At 35.2% G+C, this 26,446-nt stretch overlaps 1 protein-coding gene across 2 annotated transcripts in view; it reads left to right on the plus strand.

The window, feature by feature from the left end:
* The first annotated feature begins 10,463 nt into the window (after positions 1 to 10,463).
* The window catches only part of LOC121414334 (cGMP-dependent 3',5'-cyclic phosphodiesterase-like), a 113,200-nt gene continuing 97,217 nt past the window's right edge, over positions 10,464 to 26,446 (plus strand). The window contains exon 1 of one of the 2 annotated variants that reach the window (XM_041607511.1): positions 10,464 to 12,803. The gene's annotated coding sequence lies outside the window, so the exon portion shown is untranslated. The remainder of the gene's footprint in view (positions 12,804 to 26,446) is intronic. The other variant, XM_041607585.1, reaches the window with a different exon arrangement.

The raw sequence follows: 26,446 nt of genomic DNA on the forward strand, positions 1-26,446 counted from the left end.
ATACAGGTCTCACGGGCCTAATTACTAGTGGTAGGCCATAGATATTCATTCGAGCCAACCCATTGCTATTTTTTTTATTTTGATATGGCTGATTGACAAAGTGTATGCATATGATTGTCCATCTAACACTGATTCTATTTTTGGTAATTACTGAACTTCCTTTTCCCTAATTGGGAAGAAATATCACCAATTTTGGACTATATTATGACTGGCGGAAGGATTAGGGCTATTTTGCTGTTTGAGTTGATGAATCTGCTCCCCCCGACGGTGTCTTCAAACACGCCAATTTATTTTTAAAATGAGCCGGTCGAGGGACCCTTTTCTGGTCAGATATGGATTGCCAGATATAAATCCTATCCACTGGTAGTAAACATTCGACCCCCGAATTTCATCCTTATTTTTTATGAATTTTTTAAAGTGCCAATTTAACACATGAGTCTATGGGGAATGAATTAGGCCTGTGAGACCGAGAGGGCCTTCAGTACACAAGGCATGAGTAGGCTGCACGTTCAGACCCTTAACTCGATTGAAGGGTTTTCAAAGCAGACTACGACCACAGCACTTTACGGCACCTCTTTATTTCTTTACCTAACCCCTTGCCATCACACAGCCCATCTCTGAATCAGTGACGTTCAAATGAGATTTATGGATTGAAGAAGATTCCAAGTCAGGTGAATAAAGTTTGAAAGTCATGTATTGCTTCTTGTCATTTCCAAACTTACACACAATGGTGAACTCAAACAAGGACAACAACACCTCCAAAATAGAAGTCATTAGGCAGTCTTTTGAACCCTTCTTCCCTGATTTACAACCAAGCACCGAGAATGCTCGCAAGACCTTTTACTCTCTGGTTTTCCTGGGAAGTGACGCTTGAAAAGAATTCTCATGAGAGTACATGTTGCTATCCCTCGCTCATCATTGAGCTTTACATGCTAGGTCATGTTTATCTTCGTATTATAGTTAAAACTGAAGAAATCTTATTGATCAACATCAGCAGGGTTCCCAGCCCATCAGGGAAATCAGGGAAAATTATTTTACTTTTTCCAGTCAGGAAAAAATCAGGGAATTTGATTTTAAAAAATATGTCAAATCAGGGAAAAAAATCAGGGAATTTTGATCAGCCCAAAAGTTGAAAGCATGGTAGTCAATCAGACTCTGTTATATTTTGTATCATATCTAAACAAAACATCTATTGAATGATGGTTATGGTGGTACTTTTTTGTTTTTATACTGAAATTCATGTTATTCACTGCAACAACTTAGAAAACATGCAAAACTGGGAATGGGTTTAAATAATTATCAGGGAATTTTTAAACTTCAGGGAAAAATCAGGGAATTTTGTTTTCTTGAAAAGCTGGGAACCCTGAGCCAAGGTATATTGCTGGCCAAGATCTAGTTAATAAATTATATTCAGTTCTATTTTTTATTCAGCACAATTTTCTGAAATGATAAAAACAGAACATGCTGAAATCATTAGAGAATGTGCAGTAATGATAAGCTTGAATAAAGACCTTTCTTTTGAGAAAATCAAGACTTTTGTTGGGCAAGGTAACTTTCTTTATAGAGCACTGTATATTGCAGCACATTCAACTTTATCTCATGCAACTTTAAAATGATTCTGAATCCATTCTGACTCTCTATATCCCAGACTAGCTGCTTCATTCAATACCCGTGGTGATGTTTGGCCTGGTTTGGTTTGGTTTACTGTATAAAAACCACAACATAATGCATTGTACAAATTTTGAAAATAATTATACAGTGCGTCCCAGAAAAAAGGAAACTAGGTCAAGTTTACATGCAAGACTCTTATGACACCCAACTCCGCAACCGTATATGACTTTTCAACCAAACTTGGATGGTAGATGGACTTGGGAGACCTGCATGATATGCTGCAGTCGGAGGTCACATGTTATGGTCAAAGGTCATTTTCAGGTCAATGTTAAAGTTTACATGCAAGACTCTTATGACACCTAACTCTGCAACCGTAAGTCACTTTTCAACCAAACTTGGATGGTAGATGGACTTGGGGGACCTGCATGTTATGCTTCAGTCAGAGGTCTCATGGTAAGGTTAAAAGTCATTTTCAGGTCAACGTTACATGCAATACTCTCTTATGACACATAACTCTGCAACCGTAAGTTACTTTTCGACCAAACTCAGGTTGTGGGTGTACTTAGGAGACCTGCATGTTATTGTGTTCGGAGGTTTATGGGCAAGACTGTTATGACAAGTGTTATTCCATCCCAGTCATTTCACAATGAAGTTTCGATACAATTCTGTTGCATGCCCTCGCAAATCACAATATTTCTGGTTATTTTCGTAAGTGGGCGAGGCACAAAATTACTTATAAATGCCTTTTCTTCAAAGGAAATTGAATTATATTTGATTTCATTTATATCATCATACAAGACAATTATTTTTCTTTAATTTGATACCAAATATATGACAAACACCTTACATATTAACGAGCAAGACAAGTTTGAAATTTTAATGTCAGAATCAGGTTGTGCAGAAAAGTTGAACAAGATTGGTTTCTGGTACGATGACTGTGCTGATTTGATGATCGGGTCTTTAGCATTTCTTTTGAATTTGTTGAGTTTCTCTCAATGATCCCTGAAATGAGAGTGGATTCAGATTCACACGTTAGTTTCTGCGCAAATCGTCTGACATGCCTCACTATTTATTGTTTGTAATCTGACATGCACAAACAATTTGCCAAGATGTTGGTCTCTATTAAAGATAAGATTCTACTCTTACCATAAATATCACATTTATAGTAAAGACATATTAAAAAATTGCTAAATCTGTCTCTGAAAACAGGTTTCCTTTTTTGTGGGACCATGGACCTACTAGGTCCATGTTGGGATGCACTGTATACACAATTAAAACAGATACGGCTGGATCACTGTATGTTCTTCCTAGAGGTCTTTAAGAATCAGATATAAGCAATTATGGTACCAATGGCATATCATCAGTTGGTATGGAGTCAGTCTTGATAGTGTGATTCTAGTATTAGGGGTTTTTCTTTACCTTTTTTCTCCTCTTTCTATATTGATACCCCAAGCTTACCATTGTCAGCGTCATGGTGCCTGTGGGGATTTAGGTTCACCATCGCTCTCTTCTCTTATTTTCCTCTATGAATGAATGATTCAGAAATTTCAACTTGATCTAACTAGCTTGAATATCCTCTCTCTTGTATCTCTGGTGGGTTTATATGGATGAATATCAGGGTTTTTTTTTACCCACTCCCCATCCATTTTGGGCCAACATGATCGTTGTGCTGATTCTTTTATGAAAACCCTTTCTTTTTTGATAATGACATTCATTTCAAACTATTTTGTCATTTAAGTGAGAATTTTTTTTTAAATGTCTTTGTTTACATGTACATGTATACACACACTTATTCTCATTGTCACTACAAATAATTGAAAACTTGACCAAATATCCTCAATCTAAATTTGATTTCAATGTAAAATTCCCTACATTCAGTATGTTTCCAATGCTACTTGTTCAGATAGACTTGAGGTTGTAGAAATACACATTTTGATATATTTCTAATTATACAGATTAACTACATAACTCATAGATGGTATTCAACTTGGGCATACCATGCAGTCTCTTGGTGCTCCCACACATGACCTACCAGGAAAAATAAATAGTAAATATCAGGTCACCGTCTTACAAAGAGCTGTACTAGACATTAGTAATTTTGTAATGTAATGTTGTAAATGTATAAATCTGAGTTTCCCATTTTTAAACTACACAAAGTTAGATCAACTGCAATTTGTGTTTGAGTTCAGTTTGTCAAAACTCTTTTGATATAAGATTGGGCTCAAGAATTTTGCCGGTGTGAAAGAAATTACTCCTAATATCCTTGAAAAATATATATGTGAGGCAAAGAAAATTTGCATCCTTTTGATATGAATCATGTAAAAGTCTTGCTGAACCGTGAGAGCTTTATATCTTGATACGCACAGGCATGAATATGCAAAACAATTTTGAGCTCGCGAAATTTATCTGATATTTTTCTGACTATGCAGATATGAATTCACCATTTTTTTTTCATGTGTTCAAGTATTGATTAATCCAATACCCAGGTTCAGGAAGCCAATATCATGATGGTCATTGATATCAGATCATCGTCTGTCAGTGTTCTAGCTATCAATCTTGACACCTGTATTCAGAGCTGATAATGATTATTTTTTGGATTTGTTCTGTATTTTCTACATGCGTCACATTTTAGTACTGTGTAGGATCCTTGAAAATGGTTGATGAAATTGTCACCTATAATGAATAGAGCATTGATGGTTTCTGTGTATCAAGGCAGGTAATGACAGCTGTATGTTATTGAAAAGATAGATGAAGAGAGACAGAAGAGGGTGGGGTAGACTGAACAAAATCAATCTTTGATACATATGAGAGACTACAGCTTAATGGGATTTATATGATGCCAGTTGGCAACATCGGCATGTTGAATGAATTGGGGAATCTTGGATTTAAAAAAATTCTCATTCTGATACTTGAAACAAATATGGTATGAAATGAGCTGAAGATTGAGAAGAAGAAAAAAACAAGTATCATGATTTAATATTCACAGGAAGTATGTATTGATAGGGAGAAAATCTGAGTCAACAGTTGAAAACAATATTACTTCATGGACCAGGATGTGGTTTCACAAAGTATTATAAGTTTTTTAGTTGCATGCGGTATGTAATGCATTGATCATGACATGGTCAAATCATGCTCTTTGTGAAACAACCCTTCTTGTTCTTGTAAATTGTAATGACATAGTGATAAATATAGGTTCTGAGCAAACCATCACCTCTACAGGTGCACATGGCTCAAATGAGAAAGAGAGTAACAAACAGGCAACGCCCCCCCCCCAAAAAAAAAAATAATTATTGCTACTCTGAATCTATATTTTTTTAGTTTGGTCTTAAAGACCTCAATTCATTTTCTCTCTCATGAATTTCTAATTCATTTCATACAAATATTTTTTAGAACTTATTTAATATGTTGTTAAATGTAAAAAAAATGTCAATGTGTGAGTAGTTAAATAGGAAATATAGAATGTCACATTCTGATGTTAGTATCAAACAGAAAGGGACAGTCCCTGTTTTTCCATTTGAAACTTATAGATAACCTAATACCAAATGTTGCCATACAATATATTCTTGCCCTGTAATGCCCTGTAATATTGTCCTAAATTACCCTTTTAGGTGATATTAGGTGACCTGAAAATATACCTGTATAAAAATGCTTTTTGACAGACATCGACTCATTATTTTCATTGTTAAAGTTCAAATGTGTCAGTCATGTATGTAGGTCTGTTTTTTTTCTTTCTCAAATATTCTGCAGCTCCTTGAGCATCTAGTTAAAGTACGCTTATGTATTATTATTATTATTGTATACTACCTTTCTATATTTTCCTCAGATAAATAATTTCCAAATTTTGCTATACTACATGTTCTCACAGCTACATGTAGATGTATAGGGTTTACATGTAGCTCCCTATCCAGACTCAAAATGTTCAATCTGATACTTTGAAAACAATGTTGTTTTTTTTATCATAGTCATGTACATGAAGTCTATACATTTCCTCAAGCTCTTGACTCTCTTCAGTGTGTACCTTTAGCACTCTGAAAGGAGGATTCAGTGCTTTATTCATAAATCATTTGACTCATGATGTAATTTATTTACCTACACTCTAAAAAAATAAAAGGGTGGAAAGGGGGAAATCATGTTTTGAAGGGCCGAAGAGATGGAAAACACCATCCCTCCTTGACCGTATTCCACCGTTCTCACCTTTTGAGTTTTTGGAGTGTACAATGTGGAACAGAGTAGAAGGCATTTTTTAAAATTCTCTTAAGATTGATTTTGTAGCCTTGATCACATCTGGAATTCATCTCTAATTGTAGAATGTCTTGTGTGAATATATGATATTTTGCATCATCTATAAATGCGCAATTAATCCAATCTGAAATAATTGGTTGCTAAGACTTGTCCAGCATTTCATTTCCTTGTATATATTGAAGTTTCATACTGGATTGTAGAGTTAATACAACTTTCCTGATTGGAAGTGATCTTCCAATCAAATATCATGATACGAGTTTTGAAAATGAGATCAATCCTTTGCAAGTATCTGGAGACTTGAAACAAATGTGCAAATAAGATGATGATGAGAGAGAAAGTTTGGGGAAGCTGAAGCGTACAGCAAGCTGTTTGTCAAGAGCAAACGGCGAGCTGCCACGCTCATGATCCAGCCCAACACCCTGCAATATCGGTCCAAACCCCCCAGAACACAGCAGGCATTGATTTCAATCCCATTTGCATTACTACCGATGTAGAAAAGTCAAAAGAATTGCAGTAGCTCCCCGGGGCATGCTGGGTATCACATGACTGCGATTGTCGTCATCACTGCTGGAATGCTGCCGCGCTGCGATAATGTTCCCTGAATCGTTTGAAATGAAAGCTTCTTTGCTTTGGCGCTGAGCTGATAAGCTTGGAGCACTCTAAATCTAGACTTTAGGGTTCTGTTCTTTCGCAAATAATTGGATTGCGCTAACCAGCAATGAGATTCTGTCTCCACTTAAATTGTGTTACTGATGAGCTACAACTATCTTAAAATTCTCTGTCTTTTTTTTGGTCAGGGATGGGGGTGGTAGGGTCAACCTATGTTTTCTTTTTAACATTCAAGCCATAGACCTATTGTCTTGCACACATGGTTGTTAATTGTATTCTAACTTTCTTCAATTGTTTTTGTCTGTGACTCAGAAATAGGGTGCTTTTTGAGATGGTCAGCCAGTCAGTCTGTATAATTGTTTGTATTTATAATCGACAGGTTGTATGTTATAGTGATGTTCTCATTGTCAATGCATGTGTGTTTAATACAATCAGTGATATAACTAGATTTTTGTCAGTTTTATTCTGTTCTATAGGGTAGTCTGTTTCATTTGATCTCACCTGGGCCTGTCGCATAAAATTAAAACTCTGGGAAAAAAATGCCAGAGTTTTTCAATATATTTTATTGTCAATGGCATAATTTTGTTTGCCAGAGTATTTTGTTCTTTGCAAGACACCTGTTGTCACATTGGTGCTAGAACAATTTTTTTGGGGGAATATCTGTATGCTTTGAATGCAGCAAAGTAATGTGCTTGGCACATAATGATGTTAGCTTTCAGGGATATGATTGAAGACGTTTTTTCTAATAATAATATTGGAAAAAAAAACACATTCACTTCATAGAAGATGAATTTATTTCAGTAAACTTCAAATTTAGAGTGATTTTAGAGTGACCTATAAATCACCAAAGACCCCTCCAGTGAGTATAGACTGAGCTCTAAGATAAGTACAGATGCAAGTTTTCACTCTAAAAGTACTCCAGATTGATTTACTAAAAATTCACCCTTTTCTAAATCTTTTCAAAGATTTTCTTGATAATTTTTTTATTTTTTTTATCGAAGTGACAGTGGGAGCAGATTTTCTGTATAGAAATTTATTTATGGATATGATGACTAATGAGAGTAAGACCCCCACACTCCTATAGAAAAAAAAGAAAGAAAAAACATCATTAACTCTTCATTCATCTTGAGCAAATACAAAGTTTGATGGAGACTTTCTCTTGTCATACCGTATGTGTGAATCTTATTGGGGATTTTCCACAGTCTATGAATTATGAAGTATAACCATTTGGAATTTGGATCCGATGTAAAAAATGCAAATTTTAGATTCAGGTTATGAATTGGAATATTTGAAGGAAGAGAATATGAGACAGATGTGACAAGATTGAGGATCAGAATGCTTTATCGTCATAGTGAAAAAACAAAAACATATTTTTGAGAGGGGAAGAGGGTATTGGCCGGAACACGAGAGAGAAAGAAATACATATAGATGAAAGAAAGAGAGAGAGAGAGAGATATGGAGATGAGGCGAGGGCCCCGTCTTACAAAGAGTTACGATTGATCCAAGCAATCTCAACTGTATGGAGATCCATCCATGCCATAATGTTTTGACATGAAATGATCTTGACCTTTTTAGTAAACAAAGAGACTGACTCTGAATATTTTAGAGAGAATGATATATACTACGAATAAAAATTGAATATACATCATTTAACTAGAAAATATTTTGAACAAATTTGCATTTTAGATGTTGATTTTGCTGGCTGTCCATAGTTCTGGTTGATTGGATCAATCGCAGTTTTCTAAGACAGGCTGAGATTATCATTTACATGTACAAAGATCCTTGCCATTGCCTTTAGTACACTTTCGTTTTGATATTATGCTGAAGAAAAAATGGCTACCTTTGAATTGACTTCAGTCAATGTACTGCAAGAGAAGAAGAAAATCTTTAAAGCAAGTATGAATAAAAAACAAATTATTTCATGTTGAAAGAAAGAAATTGTGAAGATCATATCATGTTCTTCCCATTAATAATGTCTCATGATTCTATTGTGCTCAATATAAAAATACAATTTGAAATACATAACACTTTTAACATTTTTAGTATTTGGTAAATTTTACAATGTGTTCATATCTTCACGAGATAGTACCTGCTGGGAGTATTATGTACATGTATACAAACTATACATGATGTTAGGTTTTGAAAAGTGTAAAAAAAGATTGTGGACAATTTGAATGATTTTAAACTTAAAACGTTTCCCTCCCATACATGGATTGGGGGGGGGGGGGAAGGCTAGAACCATTGTGGGGTGTCAATTTTTTGTAAGCAAAAATGCTTCTGTGAGCAATAACAACCCCCTTTTTGTATTGTAAGTTTTTGTTTGGGTGCATCAAAATTTTGTAAGCAAAAATGCTTCTGTGAGCAATGATAACCCCCTTTTTTATTGTCAGTTTTCATTTAAAGAGCCCCACTTGTTTAATCCTTGGATGGATCCCGCTCTGGTTGTACCCTCTTAGATGTACAGTACCTCTTACTCTCCTTTTCTCTCTTCTGTATTGTATTTAATTACCCTTTTCTCTTTCCCTCTTAATTCTCTTCATTCTCTCTTTTTGCCTGCCATCCAACTGCACCACTCTGCGTATGTTGAAGCAATAATTATTTATTCTTTTATTCTCTTTTTTAGTTTGTGTTTATGATAATCCTTTCCCCTCTTACATTCTTCTTTGTTTTTTGTTTTTTTAGTTTTCCATCGTTAAGGTTTTGGTCTCATTCATCATTTTTATCATTGTTGTTGGTCTTGTGCTTTTCATTCTTTCTCCCATCCTCCTTTCTCTTTCTGTTCCTCTTCCCTTCCCCCATCCCTATTTAGCACTCTCTATCTTTTCTCCTCTTTTCTTAATGCAACCTTTCACCACCCTCCATTCTTTTTTCTGATCATTATTATCACAGTCTGCCTATCTTTCACTCTGTCTTTCTCTCCTGCTCCCACTTCTTTGTCTTTCACTCTGTCCTTTCACCTCCCTATCCCCTGTCTTCCCATCACCCCCCCCCCAGTCTGTCTCTCTCTCTCTCTCTTACTCCTCCCCCTTTCTCCTCTTTTCTGAACCCTCTCCCTTTTCTCCTGTATTTTTTTTCACTCTCACTGTCTATCTCTGCTCATTCTTCATGTCACCTCTGCCCAATTCAAATGGTTAAAGTACTTGACATGTTTGTTACAGCATGTCAAACCCATGCCCCACATCCAATCATGTCACATATATCTATACAGTGTGTCCCAGAAAAAACAAAACCGAGATTTAAGTGACGATTTATCAGAACTTAATCACAAATACAATAGACAAATGACCTACCAATGTAAAGCTTAGAATCTCCTCTTTCATCTGATATTACCTAGATGATTCCTCATTCACGCATGAGTGAGCAAAAACAATTTGAAGAAAGGATACCAAAAACTCATTTGGTGGAGGGTATCTGAATTTCAAAAAGAAAATCACAGGTCTAAAAAGTTCAATATCTGCTCTTTTATTTGATGCCTTAATCACAACAAATCGTCAAGATGTAAAAAAGTTATGTTCCCTCGAAACAATGCTTGTATTTCCATAATTTCATTAAATAAACATGCTTTCACCGGTTTCCCGCAGAAGCTATCGCATGGTTAACAAAAGACTCAATGCATGGCTGATCGTCAACAAAACAGAGTATCGAGTGAGTTTGAATGCTAGCCTGTAAAACCTCTTCATTTTGTGAAATTATTGAAATTCAAGCCTTATTTCAAATAACCAGAATTTTGTTATTTCATGACCATTTTCTGTGATTGAGGTATCAAATTAAAAAGCAGATATTGAACTTTCTAAAAATGTGGTTTCCTTTTTGAAACCCAGATACAACCTGCCAAATGACATTTTGGTATCCCCTCTTCAAATTGTTATTGATCACGCATGCGTGAATGAGAAATAATCTAAGTAATTTCAGATGAAAGAGGAGATTCTAAGCTTTACAATGGTAGGTCATTTGTCTATTTTATGTGTGATCAAGTTATGATAAATCATCGATAAATCTCGGTTTCGGTTTTTCTGGGACGCACTATATAGCAGTCTGCACTTTAGAGACATATTTGGGACAATTGTCACTGCATGTAGGTTGTATCTCAGGTACTTCTTGGACATAAGTTTTCAGTTTCATTAATCTCTATAGATTTTCTTCCACATTCCTGCTGTCTATACCTCCAACACAATTCATCACATGTCAAAGGGAAGAAATAGATGTATCTATGAGTTTTCACTAGAGCACTGTGACTGTCAAGTTTTTTATTTCACTCCCTGAACATTTAGAATTTTGATATTTTGTCACCTTTTGTCACCCTAGTCCATGTCATATAGTAATATTATTAATTTGAAATTGACAATTATTTCTGTGTTCATGAACTCAATTATGTTACATGCAAAAAACAAAGCTTAATCAACTTAATGCATTCTATTCTGTTTATCTGATACAGAATAATATTATCCTCTTTTGTAGTTTGTTTGAAAGTTCATTCATTTTATGAAGTATCCAAGAGGTCTGTATACTGTTGATTTTGAAACAAAGACATGCAATAAACCTATACCGCAAACCCCAACCTCCAAATCCTTAATATTGACACATTGATCAATAGTCTTAAATAAATGTTTTGCTGTACTATCTATCACTGAAATCCAAAGAGAAATGAAATAAATTAATGTGTACTTTTGTCAAAACTTGCCGTTCCCTTTGCTGCTCTCATGGTCTAGAATGGGCTATAAACTCCTGCAGAGCATTTATCCTCATATTTTGGGGTTTGACCGTGAATGCCGACATTTCTTCCAAATTGCCGGGAAAGTAGATATGAGCGGCAATATTGTTATTGATTGCATGGAGCGATGTGCATCGGAAGGGTTTTTAGGAAGCGGCGCTCTTCGGCAGAAAAATCAATGGACCAACGTTTGCTCAGAGATGAGGGGATGATCAGGGAGAGAGAAAAAGAAATGAAAGAAGAGAGAAAGAGAATGGTAAAGAGTGAGAATTATACGTATGTTGGCAATCTATGTCTTCAGGGGTAGTATGTGTTTACATGACATCACTTTTAATAGGAGATGTAATTGATGTTAATTTGTTTTGTATGGTTTTCTGATGTACTGTCAATGGATGGCTGGAGGTATTCTGACTTTGCAGTATTATCTTGCATATATCTCGCATAAAGTACATTTTAAAAAAGCTGATGAAAGTGTCAACATTGAATGTGGTTTTAAGATGGATTTGAGGTTTTCATGAGAATTTTTTTTAGAGTTAGAAATCAGCAACTGCTTATTTGCTTATCACCTAGAAGTTATAATACTTCCCTTATGAATTCAGTACAACTACACAGGGAGAATAGCATTCCAATGTGATTGCTCTGACTATCATTGCAATCATATCCAAGGGCCTTCTTGGTAATTTTATTACCCCACGTGAGGGTAGAGAGCCCTCGTTGGCCTAATCTCATTTAGAGCACATACGTGGAGCCGATCACGGCTGCTAGCTGCTGGGTTATTTATCCGCCTGTCCCGGAGCAGCGTGGGACACAAAGGCTGTAATCCCAAGCCAATTTCACTTGCTATCTTGGAGTTCTCTCTCTTTCACCATCTCTCATCCTGTCCCGTACTCTATCATCCCGCCTGCTTGTTATCGCACTGCCAGACGACGATGCCGTGGTTGTTGTTGTTTTAAGCCTGGGCCAACCAACCGACCCACTGACGCTTGGCTACCAGCAATCATAATTTGAAGAGCCAGCGGCCAGTCTAGCATGCTGTTAGGGCTCCGGTGTGTTAGAGGACGTACGCTGCATCAATCAATTCACTCCCCCACCCCCCTCCATACCCAACAGGGGCGAAGAGTTGAGTTACTCGTAAGTTGTGGTGTTGATGGAACGGAGGATTCTTCATCGGCTTACGCCAGATGGACAGGAAAGTGAGCAAGGCTCTACCTTTATTAACTTTCATCTTGCAAATAAATGACATTCTGGATTTTTAAAGGCTTTGATAAAACCCCACGAGTGGCTGCATTTATCCACCACATCAGTCTTCTGTGACCACGCGACCCCCTTACCCTATTTTACCGCGAACATCAAGTAAGGTCAGGAGAACAAGTTGAGAAAGAAAGGAGCACTGTTTAATCAGGGAACAGAATACCTGCTTAGTGACGGAGCGGTGTTAAGCGTTTGGAAAGTGTTTGCTGTAGATGTTTACTTGCTTTGTCGGTCTCTCTTTCCCTTGAAATGTAAACTAAGACGGGTCTTTGGCGGTCTGCTGATGTTGTAGGGTTAAGAGTAAGCTGGCCAAGAGAACTACTACAGGAGTAATAACACTTCTTCAACTACTTTTTGTTCATACTGTCAAATAAGTGAGGTGAGTGAAATACTTAACGTGAAATGTTAAACTAGCATAATGCTGAAAATTCCATCAAAATCGGATGTAAAATAAGAAAGTTATGACATTTTAAATTTTTGCTTATTTTTCACAAAACAGTGAAATACACAACTTAGTGACATGCAAATGAGACAGTTGATGATGTCCCTCACTCACTGTTTCTTTTGTTTTTTATTGTTTGAATTATACAATGTTTCATTTTTTACAGATTTGGCAATAAGGACCAACTTGACTGAACCATTTAGAATTAAACAAGGCTGATTCCACATGTTCAGGGAGGAACTAATTGTTGTTTCACTTGACAAGGAGGAGAAAACAAGAATATTCCATATTTCATATAATAAAATACAAAAGAAATAGTGAGTGGATGACGTCATCAGTCTTCCCATTTGCATACCAAATTAAGCAAGACTTTAAAATGTCATAACTTTCTTATTTTATATCAGATTTCGATGAAATTTTCTGTGTTATGCTCTTTGGAGTTTTCTCTTTTTATTCAAATTAACCTTTTTTTTAGGGTGGACTTTTCTTTAATTTAAAAATGCCTTCTTTAATCCTAGAGATTATTTATAATAAAAAGGTGCACATTTTACCTCTTTCTTATAAGGGCTGCAAATAAAATCAATGGATTTTTTCATTTTTCAAAACTCTTTTCTTAATTTTGACGAGATCCTACATATACTTCTTAGTTATTGATAACAGTATTCATACAAGTTTCATTCACACTATCCATTATTTGAGTTGTGTAATTTCAATCAACTCTACAATATCTCTCAAACTGAGTTGAGTGTGTCCCAGGAACTTATCCTATTGATATATTATTTCCTGTACTTACTGGCCATATATATAAATCATTTAATAATAATAATATATAGCACTTATGAGGCGCCGAATTATCTAGTTACCTATTCAGTGGCGCACTATATATTACCCCGACTGTAGCTCCAGCTGCTAAAGGCGCTTGGTTCATTCAAGGAATTAATCATGCCGGATACCCATTCACCTCACCTGGGTTGAGTGCAGCACAGTGTGGATAAATTTCTTGCTGAAGGAAAACAGGCCATGGCTAGGATTCGAATCCACGACCCTCTGTTTGAAAGATGAGAGTCAGAACTACTAGAACACGATGCGTCCACATTTGTTGTGATGTAATAATTTACTGTAGTATTTAGGTCATATTCCTTGCTTTTACAGACCTTATTGTTAAAAAGAAAAGTGACACTAGATAGTTTAGCATTTGTGTAACCTCAAAAATCTGGAATAGCTTCCCCCTAGATGTCAGGATAGCATCTGCAAATAACTTTGAATAAAAAAAAAAAATCAAGACATATTTTACAAGCACATGGAGAGGCTTATGATTATGGTGCAGTGGGGTGTACTGTTTCTGTGATTTGGGTTCAGTCTTTGTATATCTGAAATATGTATTCAACATTGTATCATGAAGTACATGTATGTGTCCTTGTGAGGGTAAGCCAATCAGTCAAACTTTTATCATAAATTATTGGATTGATTCGTCAGTCTGCAGGTGTTACATTCTGAACGTAATTGTACTCTTTGAATAATAGAAACATGTATGTTGCAGACAAAGAAAATAAAAAGAAATGTTTTTTTAAAAGGAAGTTAGATGTTTGTACTAGCTTATCCACCCCTCTACTCTTTTTCTCACTTGCTCTCTTTGTCTCTCTCTCTCTCACTCTCTCTTCCTGCCTTTCTTTTTGTCTCTCTATAACTCTGTCTGCTTGTATTTTTCTGTCTTCCCCTCTCTCTCTCCCTCTCTCTCTCACACACACACATACACACTCTGTCTTCATCATTCATGTTGTTCTGTCTGTCTGTTTGCTTGTCTATTTTTCTGTCTCTGTCACTATCGATCTCTCTCTCTCTACTAGTCCCATTTTTCTCATAGATGTAAAAACATTGCAAGACCAAGCATCTGCCTTTTTTTATCTGGCGTTTCTTCCCTTCACACCTATCCTCCTGAAAAACATGATGGCATTTCAGAATTTATGTTTTGCTCAGGACCGAAAAACACGACTTAGTTTTCTGTCTGTAGTATGCCTTAATGTGTCTTACTATGAATAAGAAAATAGTGTTCTGAGATTTGAATGAGAATTAATGGTAATCCAGTTCAAGCTATTTACTGTAGACACCATGTTCTTTATGATTTTGCTTCATGACTTTGACAGTGACTGTATTATTGAATTCAAATTGTGTAGCTTTGCTTAATGAAAAAACATATCACTACCACAACGTATGGATAATATATTGTAACTAGACCACTCCCTTCATTGACATGATAATTGAGACAAATATGACCGATCGTACACAACTATTGTATAGGCTGTGTTCATCTCTACCAAAACTGAACTATGTGAGTCAGTGTGTAAACACATATTATACATACAACTAGATAAATTATTCTACTTTTGACTCAGCATACCAGTAATTAACTGAAGTTGATTGGACACGTATATATTATCACATCCAATTAATTTGATCAGCGATGTCCTTGGATCAATAAATATGGAATCTACAGAGATAAAATTGAATTAAGATGCATTCAAGCAAATTCCAAGCCTGGAAACTTGAGCATGATTTGTGAATTATTTTTGCATTTTGTAACTATCTGTTTCAACAGAGGCATTTATGATCATTTGCTTTTTATTAAGTATTTAACCAAATGCTGGATATAAAGTTCCTTTTGAACTTAGGATAAAAATTATGTTGCAATATGACCTCTTGAATATATTTCAATTTCCTTAATGACTATCACTGCTGTTTATTTTTACATCATTATGAATGTTTTTGAAAATCTCTTTTGCCGTCACATATCTTTTGCAGTCATGATTCTTGCAGAATGACCGTTTAAAACATATGTCTATCAACATTTGATGATTTAAACCTTTTCAACATATTAGAACTAATGATAATTGCTTGTATAAAACCATTCTTGCAACTATATACAGGTTTCAAAATGGCGTTCCTGAAATGCATTCTTTTATTGTTTTGTATGATGTAACAACAAGCTTGAACTATGCAAAAATTATTATTCTATTATTTAAAAAGTTTTTTGCTCTTTATTTCATTTTTACTACGGAAACGCTATTCAGCAGATAGAGAGAGAGTCGCTCATATACACAAATATACACACACACACACAGGGAGCACAAAAGAGAATGAGAAAGAGACCCTCACCCAAGAAGTGGTTTGTTGAATTCAGTATTCATATCTTGTTCCCATGGGAAAGTGGTAAAAATGGAAGTAGTTTGAATAGGATTTCTGTGGAGGAATATTCATTTAGAGAAAGATCAGTGGAAGATTTAGTCCGTGCTTATTCTTTAATTCCTCCTAGGAATCATGCATGAAGACGTTTTTCTATGCAGTTCTATATCCAACAGTAACAACAACTTGTTTCTAAAAATACACAATGTTATATTCTATCTGTCTTACAAATATTGTGTCAAATTGACATTTTCCTTTCCACACTATTGGCAGAACTTGAGGTTAATACGAATAATGCAATGTATATTATGTTTGTTAAACCTAAATTAATTTTATTTGAAAAAATCTGAAATTAGGAAGGTTGATTCATGAAGAGAATATTAATTTGATGGAAAACACTTATTTTAGAGGAACTAAATTCTGATTTACTATTCCAAAGGTTGGCAGCTCTGGTTATCAAGTTTCACTATGATTGGTCTTACTCTTTTTGTCTGAATATGCTGTCAATCCTACTATATATCATGGTACTATATTATGATTTATCTGTACCCTCAATATTTTTCTCCATATTGCAAAGAAGAAAGAGTAAAATTTCTAAGAGAATTAGCATTATTTGGATATTTAATGAATAAGGCAAATAGTACAGGCCACCCAAGTGAAGATCTTATACTGTATATGAGGTGTCTGTTGGTTTGGTTTGATTTCATTCATAGTTGAAAGAATACATAACTATATGAAATATTACATGATCAAATATTTATATACAATAAAACGATAATTAAACTTAACAATACATGTAATACAAAATTATATGAATTGCAGAGATATCGCATGTGACATTGGTTTCATAGGTGTACAAAGCCCTATGCATGCACTGCTGTAGTGCCAGCATGAGTGCTCATAACTTTGAAACAAACTTTATTATAATTGTGATTTTTTTAAATAGTTTACTGAAAAATCTCAAATGTAATGATTTTTTTGCTAGATGCTCTCTTATATTATCTTTTTATCAATATAAGGTAATATGGAAATGATTTTAAAAGCCCTTTGTTCTACCAAAAAGCTTCAAGTCCTGGAAGATCAAAAAAATGAATGCTCAATAAGCGACAACAGGAAGCTTACAATGGTATATTGTGTGATGTTGAATATTTTTGTTATTTTAGCTTTCTTGCAATGTTGACACTTAACTCCAAACTTTACTTTCAAAACTTTCAATGAGACTCTGAAGCTGCTTTTGAGCATAGCCAGAGATGATGACACACACAGGCTGAAAACTTTGGACAAGTCCCTGCTCATGTAGAGCGAGTTCGTGGCCGTTGGCAGTGGATGTTGTTAGACCGCACTAAGTACATAATGGTTTGATACGTGGTTGTCCACCCAAAAGTAGTATTAAGGGTACCCTGATGCAGATGTACTAGAAATCAGCCTTGGTGGAGGTGTCGTGGTCGAGTGGTCTAAGGTGCCTTTTAATACTAGATGCAGGAGAGTTAGGGGTTTGATCCGTGGCTATATGTATGGCACTTATGCCCTTCAGCTAGGCATTTAATCAAGTGCTTGTTCAGTCCAACATTGAAATGAATGATAATGCTTCAGGCATTAATGGTTCTATTATGTTCACATATTTAGGAATAGAAATGAAAGTCCTTGCCAATCCTCCTTTTGCTATCACTGTTAAACCTCATCTTTAGACTCGAAAGTTACCTTCATATAACAGGATTTAATTCACTTCATCATGTTATCTATTCTCATTAGATAACATACTTCCACACATTAACTCTCCCCTTAAAACCTGGAATGTAATCTCTCTTCCTAACTTAATATCTCTGTTGTAATGAAGCCAGGAGTCTGCACCAAATGTCACATCCATGGCAATCTCATATCATGTTGTTTGAATATGATCTTGAGCTGAGTGTGTTTGGATTGATTACTTAGTATAGGTGGCTTCTTGAGGGGAGAACCGATTACTCTCTCCTTATATGAAGCTATTGATGGATTAAATTGGACTTGGGGTTGACATTAATTATATGAGCAGATGAAGCTGATACCTTATAGAGGAACATTTGAATGTGATCTGATGAAATGCCTTTAACTATTGCGTAAACCATAGTGTGTTTCAAGAAGATACAACACAAGGTCAGTCATTTTATGAGAAACTTTAAGAGACTTCGGCCCCATTCCATGAAACTTCATAACAAAAACAAACTTCAATGACAGCAACTAATGCTGTGTTTTTAGTATTTCTATTTTGTTTTAATATTGTAACAATTTTTTTCCATTATGAATTGGAAGCCGACCCCCCCCCCAATTTTTTTTTTAATTTTCTTTGTTACTTTCTGGCACATTGTTTAATACTTCCATGTAATGTTGTTCTGTAAGTGTAAGCATATGGACAGTATTGATTAGTATAATTATGAAGTTACATCACCATCATCATTAACCCCACCATCTTCACTGTATTCTTCATGATCTCCATCATCATCAGCATTATCATAATTACCACCTCCTCAACTACAACCATCATCACCACCACCAACACCTCCACCATCACCACCACCACTACCACCACCACCATCATCACCATCATTTTTTGATCCTCCTCATATTTCTCCTCCTCCGTCGCCACCACCATCACCACCACCACCATCATCATCATCATCACCAGTACCACCATCATTATCGTCATCACCATCATCATCATCACAATCATCAGCATCATCATTACCATAATTTTCATGATTATCATCATTACCACCACTGCCACCATCATCATCATCTTCATTATCATCGTTGTCATCACCATCCTATAGAGTCGTATTTGGTTTTTCTTAAAAGTGAAAGTCTTTTGTGTGCAATTTTCACTTAGCAATTACCTGAAAAGAATAGAGTTATAATACCCAAGGCAAACAATACAGCCTTCATGTTGTTCAAGAATTTGTCTGGGCTTTTCTTCCTAACTTGTTTCTCAGCTCTGATTGCCATTAACCACATTGAATCTGTGCCCACAACCACAGAGAAGGGACTAGGGAGGTAACCACTTGTTTTAATATTAACTAAAGTCTTTGTTACATGGTTCCAGAAAGAAAACTTGATACTTGTAAATTTACCATAAAAAAGAAGTTAAAGCCAGATCCGATCAAATTTGATAGTTAAATTGCAAGTCTTTTTTGACTAGTTGGTTTCCAAAAAAAAAAAATGTTTTCTCCCAAATAACATTTGACTGGAAGCTGAGGTATTATATTTCTAGTGAATTGTTGAAGTAAAGAATCACCAACATGCCATGATGAAACTACAGTAATGTGTTGTTTCTAAGAAACTTAGGAGTTGAATCTTCTACGATTGCCTTTAAATCAATAGTTTTGTTCAATGCTAGAAACAGGATTTTTTTAGATGTTTAGTTCAACCCTTGGAGCTATTTTGTGTGAGATATAATTTTTTTTTTCAAATCGTCATGTGAAATGGTGAAAAAATGTCCCTTTTGAAGGTGATAAATTTGTTCTTTGTTCTTGATTACGTTAAATGACATTTGGTAAAGATTGTTCAAATGCAATGGAGATAAAAATCATTCTTTGATATCATTGATGCTGTGTAATCCTGGTTTGAACAGGCATTGGACACATTTTCATATTTTTTCCATTATCTCTAAAGATGCTGCTCTTCTTTTTGTGAACTCAACATTTTTTTGTGTTGAATGCATTGTCTTATATATCATATACAGAGACAATCTTCACCTATTAAAGAGAAAATATGCAACATTGCTTTATGTACAGTATGGAGAGTTGGACTACTGAAACTGTTGCTTTGAAATGAACATTCCAATCAGAATCGTCTGAAATTAAAGGGAACTGAGACTTTTCAAACTTTCACAACTTTCTCATTTCGTAACTGATTTTGATGGAAGTTGTTATAATTGCTTCTCTTTAATCTCTTTTAGGCGAAAAAATTCCAGGGAATCATTCTCTTTTAACTCATATAATGTGAGAGAAACTTAAGCATTATGTGATTTACAATTATGTGGTGCTGATCAGTCACTACAACAAGTTTAGAGTGGCAAAAATACATGCATTAAGACTGGATTTGAAATCGCACAACAGAACCATTATTCCAATTTCGCATATGCCACGCAGACACAAAGTGACTCATACCCTTTTCATAAACCTATCCTCCAATTAGCCGCCTAAGAGTAATGCGGATAATTAAAAAAAATTGCGTTCATAAACTCCGAAAATAAGCCGCATTATTTTTACGAGCGCCCGTCCTGAAAAAGGGGGATAATCGCCATGACAACTGGACACGCCCCCTCCGATGCGGTTGTGTTGGAAAAGGGTGACCTTGTGACCGCACCATGGCAATTATCCGCATAATTTGGAAATGCGTTCATAAACTCAAAATCTTGTCCCGATGCTGCTATTATGCGGATAACAGCATCAGAGTAATGCGGATAACTCTTGTCCTCCTCCAATTTTACGACCAAATTATGCTGCTATTAGCCGCCTAATTCATTTTAATGGGGTTTATGAAAGGGGTATTAAATTTCTTTCTTCATAGCATCCATATAATGTGTACCCTTTAACATTGCACTGTCAAGTATAGTCATTGTAATGTTTATTTCCTAATGGGTTGAGATGACCTAAACATTTAGCATAGAGTGCAAGCTAACCAGAAAGATCAACAATAATCATTGATGATTGCAAGCAGCTCTAACTGCTCACACTCTCCTGCAGTGATGATAGTGGTGATTGATTAGGCTAGTGAAGGGTCATTTATTGAAACTATTCAATGAAGACTAAAGTGTATTCAGACCGACTCTGTCACCAGAATACTCATAAAAATATAAGAGAACTTTTTTAAGCCTCAAGTACCAATAACTACTTTCAGCATTCATACCATACCGTAGTAGACCCTGTTTAAGTTCTCAAACTGCCGTTTCACACTAATTTTTTTTTGTAATTTAAATGATTCCAGTGAAAAATAAGGCTACTAATGAATTTTTAGCATGTGTGAAACCAAACTAGGATCACAAACGCTTATCACAATCACAAATTTAGATTTTATTCCGGAAGTGAATTCCAGTTAAGTTTCACTCAAATTACGGTACAAATTTTACGTGTGAAAGGCTTGACCTCCAAAACATCTTTTGGGGGCGTAGCTTACATGTTTGTGTCCTTTCAAGCACTTCCGTTTAACGAGCGATAATACAATTGTCATGCACTCATCATATTGATGCAGTGCTTTGATTGGCAAGTCTCAAGGACACATTCCTCCTTCGCTCGGGAATTCGAATTGAAATCAGTTTTGGACTGAGCATGTGATAGGTCCAATGATTCTAAAGACGAATTGCAATCATCAATACATTGATGATTCAAGATTCACGTGTGAAAAGACCCAAAGTTGCAATTCTGATTCTGATTAGCAGCCAAGGCCACGGCGCTCGCACCCAAATTGCTCGCTGGTTCAAGATAGTTCTCATGAATTGCTTTCTCACTGCGACCTTGTAAGAATCTACATGTATGCAAATGTTCTGGTAGTAATTTTGAGTACCTACTATTCTGCAGGTATTTTCTTTCAGGAATATATTTATGAGGATTTTCGTTTTACATTTGCAAAATATACATAGTATTTTCTGATTGGAGTAAACCTGTGCAAATTTCCCAATCAGTGATCAATACCTGGGCCCTATTGCATAAAGTTACTATTATGGTAACTTTACCATCCAATGGTAACTGATAGTAGCAATGCTCATCAGCCAATCAAAATCAAGGATTCCATGAAGGATACCATTGGATGGCAAAACTACCATTTATCTTATCTTTTATGCAATGGGGCTCAGGTATTCTTTAGCTTCGAGGCGGTGTGAATGCGCCTAGGAGAGTGTGCAGAGTCTTGATTGAAAATCGGGAGGAGGTGATGGTGTCAGGGGGAAATGTTTTCTCGCAAAACAATCAAGTGATAATTGGCCCAGCGGTCCAGGTCTTTGGCTACAGTATATACCGAGTAGTCTTGATTGATGGTACATGAGATGGGATATGTGCACTTGGTAATGGACGTTCAAGCCCTAGAGTGCTGCAGTGGCAATGTGTTAGTCAGTTGATCAGTGTCATTACCCTACAGTATGAAATCAGACATCCTGCCCATTCTGAATTTATTTTGATACATTCCTACACACCCTGTTGTCAAATGCTGTGTCTTTTTTTAATCATTTTGAATAGCGAAATCATTCATTTTGGTAAGGTTTGGAGATTCATATGCTATGTACCAGAGATAAACACATGTCAAGTTAAAGGTCCATTCATATAAAAATGAGAGAAATTAATCAAGCATAACTCTGAAAAAAAAATCAAATTGAAAAAATACCATTTTATAATTTTCAGGTTTTTCAGTTTTTCACAAAAATGTATGCTTGACATAAGTGATATATGCATATGAGAAAATTAATGATGTCACACTCAATGTTTCTTTTGTATTTTATACCGTATGACAAATTATATATTTTTATTTTGTATATTAGATGCCTTGAGATTGTGAAATAGCTCTTGATTAGATTAATGTAAAGATTCCACATGTTTTAGGTGGAGCCAAGCTATGTTTTTAAATTGGAACATAGGCATTTTATAGGATACCACAAGGAGATCAGAAAATACCTCATTCAGTGACAATATAACATATGGCTGAAAATGAGAGGATAATTAATTTAATGGGTTGGGCTGATGATGGAGGAGGCACTGAATGTTAAACCCAATGTTAAAAAAGGAGGGGGTCTCCAAAGTAAATCAGTCAATGCTCCCCTGCCCCTCTGATCATAGAGACAATTTTTTTTATAAGTTTGAAATTTCTGTTTGATCCCACAAATCAGTAATGCACAACACAGTTGATTTTCAAATACTTCCTTTGTATATTTTTGAATGCAATATTAGATATTTCATTTTCTATATCTGATAAAGAACATTAATTAGAAACCATTAATCAATCATGTATTACAATGATGGCAATTGCATATGTTCATGGAGGAGTCAAATTACATCTTTATACTTAAGTCAGAAAAGCTATAATATTTCATTTATTGTAGAGTGAACTTCAGAAATAATGAGTTTATGAAGTCATTGGTTTTCTCATTTGCACACTATACCTATGTTGTGCTTATTATTGTTTTGGTGAAACCTGTAGTGTAAATGATTTTTCTTTCTTATTTCGAATACAATTTTAATGAAATTCGCAGCTGTGACAGTTTCAATTTTCCCTATTTATTTCATTAAAAGTTGGGGTGAACTTGGTGTATAATGAATTCCTGACATGACTTGTATAGCTTCAACGACTTTCAAAATTTGTAAAGCATCCTTTCTCATCTGTGATTAAAATACATTTTTGAAAAATCACTTGTATGGACATGAATAGGTCTGTTGTTTAGGAGTGTAGACCAGCTATGTGGTGTATTGATATGCCGCTATGACCTTTTTTGTGCAAACTTTGCATTGGTGCAAGTACATATTAATTATCCTCAAAAGAATCACATATTAGGAAGATCATTCCACCAGATGGTGCTTTAATTCTCTGATAAGTGATTAAGCATCCCATACCTGACAAGCCTGCTTGAGGCATGTAGCAGTAGTGCATTCCTGTACATGATTTACATGATGTCATGTCTCGCCGCCGTGATGCTGTATTTGATGAGATGATCATGTAGCATTAATGGGAAAGATGGTTGTGAATGGAATGGGGTACGGCTATTAAAGTAGAAGGGCACATTTTGTCCAAATCATGAGAGAAAAAGATTGAGTAGATGGACTCTGACCTGATGCCATTCCAGATAGCTTTGGCAACCATTGTTTCTTTTAGGGATACATGTAAAATGGTTAGGGTATGAGTGTTTCCAGGGTTGTAATAGCTTACTTGTATCTTATTGCCAAGTACTTCAGTTCTGACATTGTACTTACCTTAAAATGTTCAGCTGCTGAAGGACCATTTTACATAGGAGCACATCTTCCACTACAAAGATAAATGGGCCAAGTAGATACCCTTGAGGAACACACTTTATGCCTACCGATCCATATCATTCACATTGTACAGAAGCCAGAAGGATAAAAAAAATCCTCCACATCCAGTCTTCTTTTTTGTAGAATGGTTTTCTTTTTTTTTGGGGGGGTGTATAAAGGAACATTTATCCCAAAATAAGGCAATATCATTTGATATGATTGGTGCTGGATGACTATAAAAGGGATCAAAAGAATAAGGAGAAATGCATATTGCTTTCACTTGAAGTTGTATTAGAGGATAGAGTTATATTATGCATATTATACATGTATTTCCATTTGAATGTATTTCAAAAGGATGAAGTATTTGAATACAAGATGATTTTAAGTCTTATCTACCTTTGAATATACTCAATTATTATTGTTTTTTTTTGTATTCACCTATACTTATCTGTTTTTTTTCTTTGTTGGGGAATCATTGGGACATGCCTGTCATTCAAATTATGGGAGATGTCAATGCTCATTTCCATCTGCGGCATATTTTTGTATCTTGAATTTCATGATTCTTTTAAACAGATTTATCATGTTTGAATATATAATCTAATTTGACCTGACATAAAGATATAGCTATTACTCAATGAACATGAAGAAAACACTTGTCATCACACACAAAGTAATAAATACCATGTATGGCACACTCCATTCACTCACAAACATTTGCTTAATTTCCATGATATTCAGATTTCATTAACCTACATGAAATGCTGGCTGTCATTTCGACATCAATCTAAACATCACCCATGACACACTGAAATTTAGAAACACCAATGAATTCTTGTCAGTTGAACAATTATCTGTCATTGAGCATGCATAGAGAAGCAGCTTGTGTTTAGACAACAATATAAAAGTTTAGCTATATGAGCAATTCATGTGTCTGAATGCTGGCACTTGTAATGAAATTTCTGGTAACATAACTTGAGTCAAAGCATCATTTAGAACTACATGTAAATAAAAGAATCCCCTTTTGAGCATAGTCTTGACAATCTTGAATCGATATACATGTACATGTAACTTAGGATCTTGGCATAACAGCAGGAGTGCTGGAAGACTGCATCTCGTTAATGTTTTTCTTTCAAATAGGTTGAGATGTGTCTGAACATAATATGCAGTGGCAATATGCATTCCTATACTGGAGAGAACAAAGTGTAATCATAAAAGCTTCATGATCACATATTCTGTGTGAAAAATTTTCCCATTTATAAACACTGTCATTGTGCTAACCCCTAGGAGACTGTATAATTTTGCTAAAACATACATTTTCCATAGACTCAGCCCGTAGATATATGAGGGCTTAGTGGCGAAAGGGTTAAATTGGAGCATTTTACAATGACTTTTACAATGACAATTTTAAATTGGATATATTATATTTGTATTCACAACTGTGTTACATTGTGTTCTTTCGTAGTGTTTTTGTAATAAGTTTCTGAATAAATGTTTTGTGTCTGAAATGGGGGATGGATTGAATAGCATAGATCTATAGGCTTCCGTCACATGATGGTGAAACAAAGATGTGGTATTGAAGATGACCACACAATGAATCATCTTATAGCTTTCATTTGACAGAAACAATTTTAACAGGGATTGTTGAATAATCCATTGATGATGATATACATTTAGTGGTTAGTGGTCATGAGGTTGTTGATCTAATGCAGTAAATTCTTCTTCATGAATCTTCTTGGTAATCCATTGAAGACATTATCTCATACAATTAAGACGGTCACTTCCGAGCATACAGAAATATCATATATTATTTTTAAAAGTCAATTTTGACAAAAAAAGTGGGAGTTGCTTCCTTTTGTTGTGTGACTGCACAATAGTTATCAACTGAGATAACCGAGCTATATGTATGTGTGTAAATACAAATATTTTTTTCAATGGTTTTTAGATGTGACTTTTTGTTGTAGTGTGGCTAGATGAGCTAGCTTCTTTTTTTCTAGACACTTTCTGTCACTTATGTTGTATATCTACATGTATGTCTATACATGCATATGATTTTTTATTCATTGTGCTGAATGTTATGCAATCTTTCCTATTAAACTGAAACCATGCACCATCTTAATGCAATAAATACTGACCAACTGCTAGCTATTTCTACGTACTGTTTCTAAATCACTCCTGTGCCTATTGATATGATAATATGCATGTACCTGGTTATTGAACTTATAGTATTACATGTAGCTTTTTTTTCCAGGTGCGTTCTGTGTGCTGATGAATATATAAACCAGACTTGCATGGAAAAAAAAACTAAGCAAGAATGCAAGATCAAAGTCATCGATAGCACTATATATGGATATAATTTGAAGAAACTTGTCTTTGTATTATTTCTAGTCTTGGATCATGAATGATTATGATCATTTTCATAATGCAGATTGAAAG

This window comes from Lytechinus variegatus, chromosome 1 (genome assembly GCF_018143015.1).
Source record: "Lytechinus variegatus isolate NC3 chromosome 1, Lvar_3.0, whole genome shotgun sequence".
NCBI classification, from domain to species: domain Eukaryota; kingdom Metazoa; phylum Echinodermata; class Echinoidea; order Temnopleuroida; family Toxopneustidae; genus Lytechinus; species Lytechinus variegatus.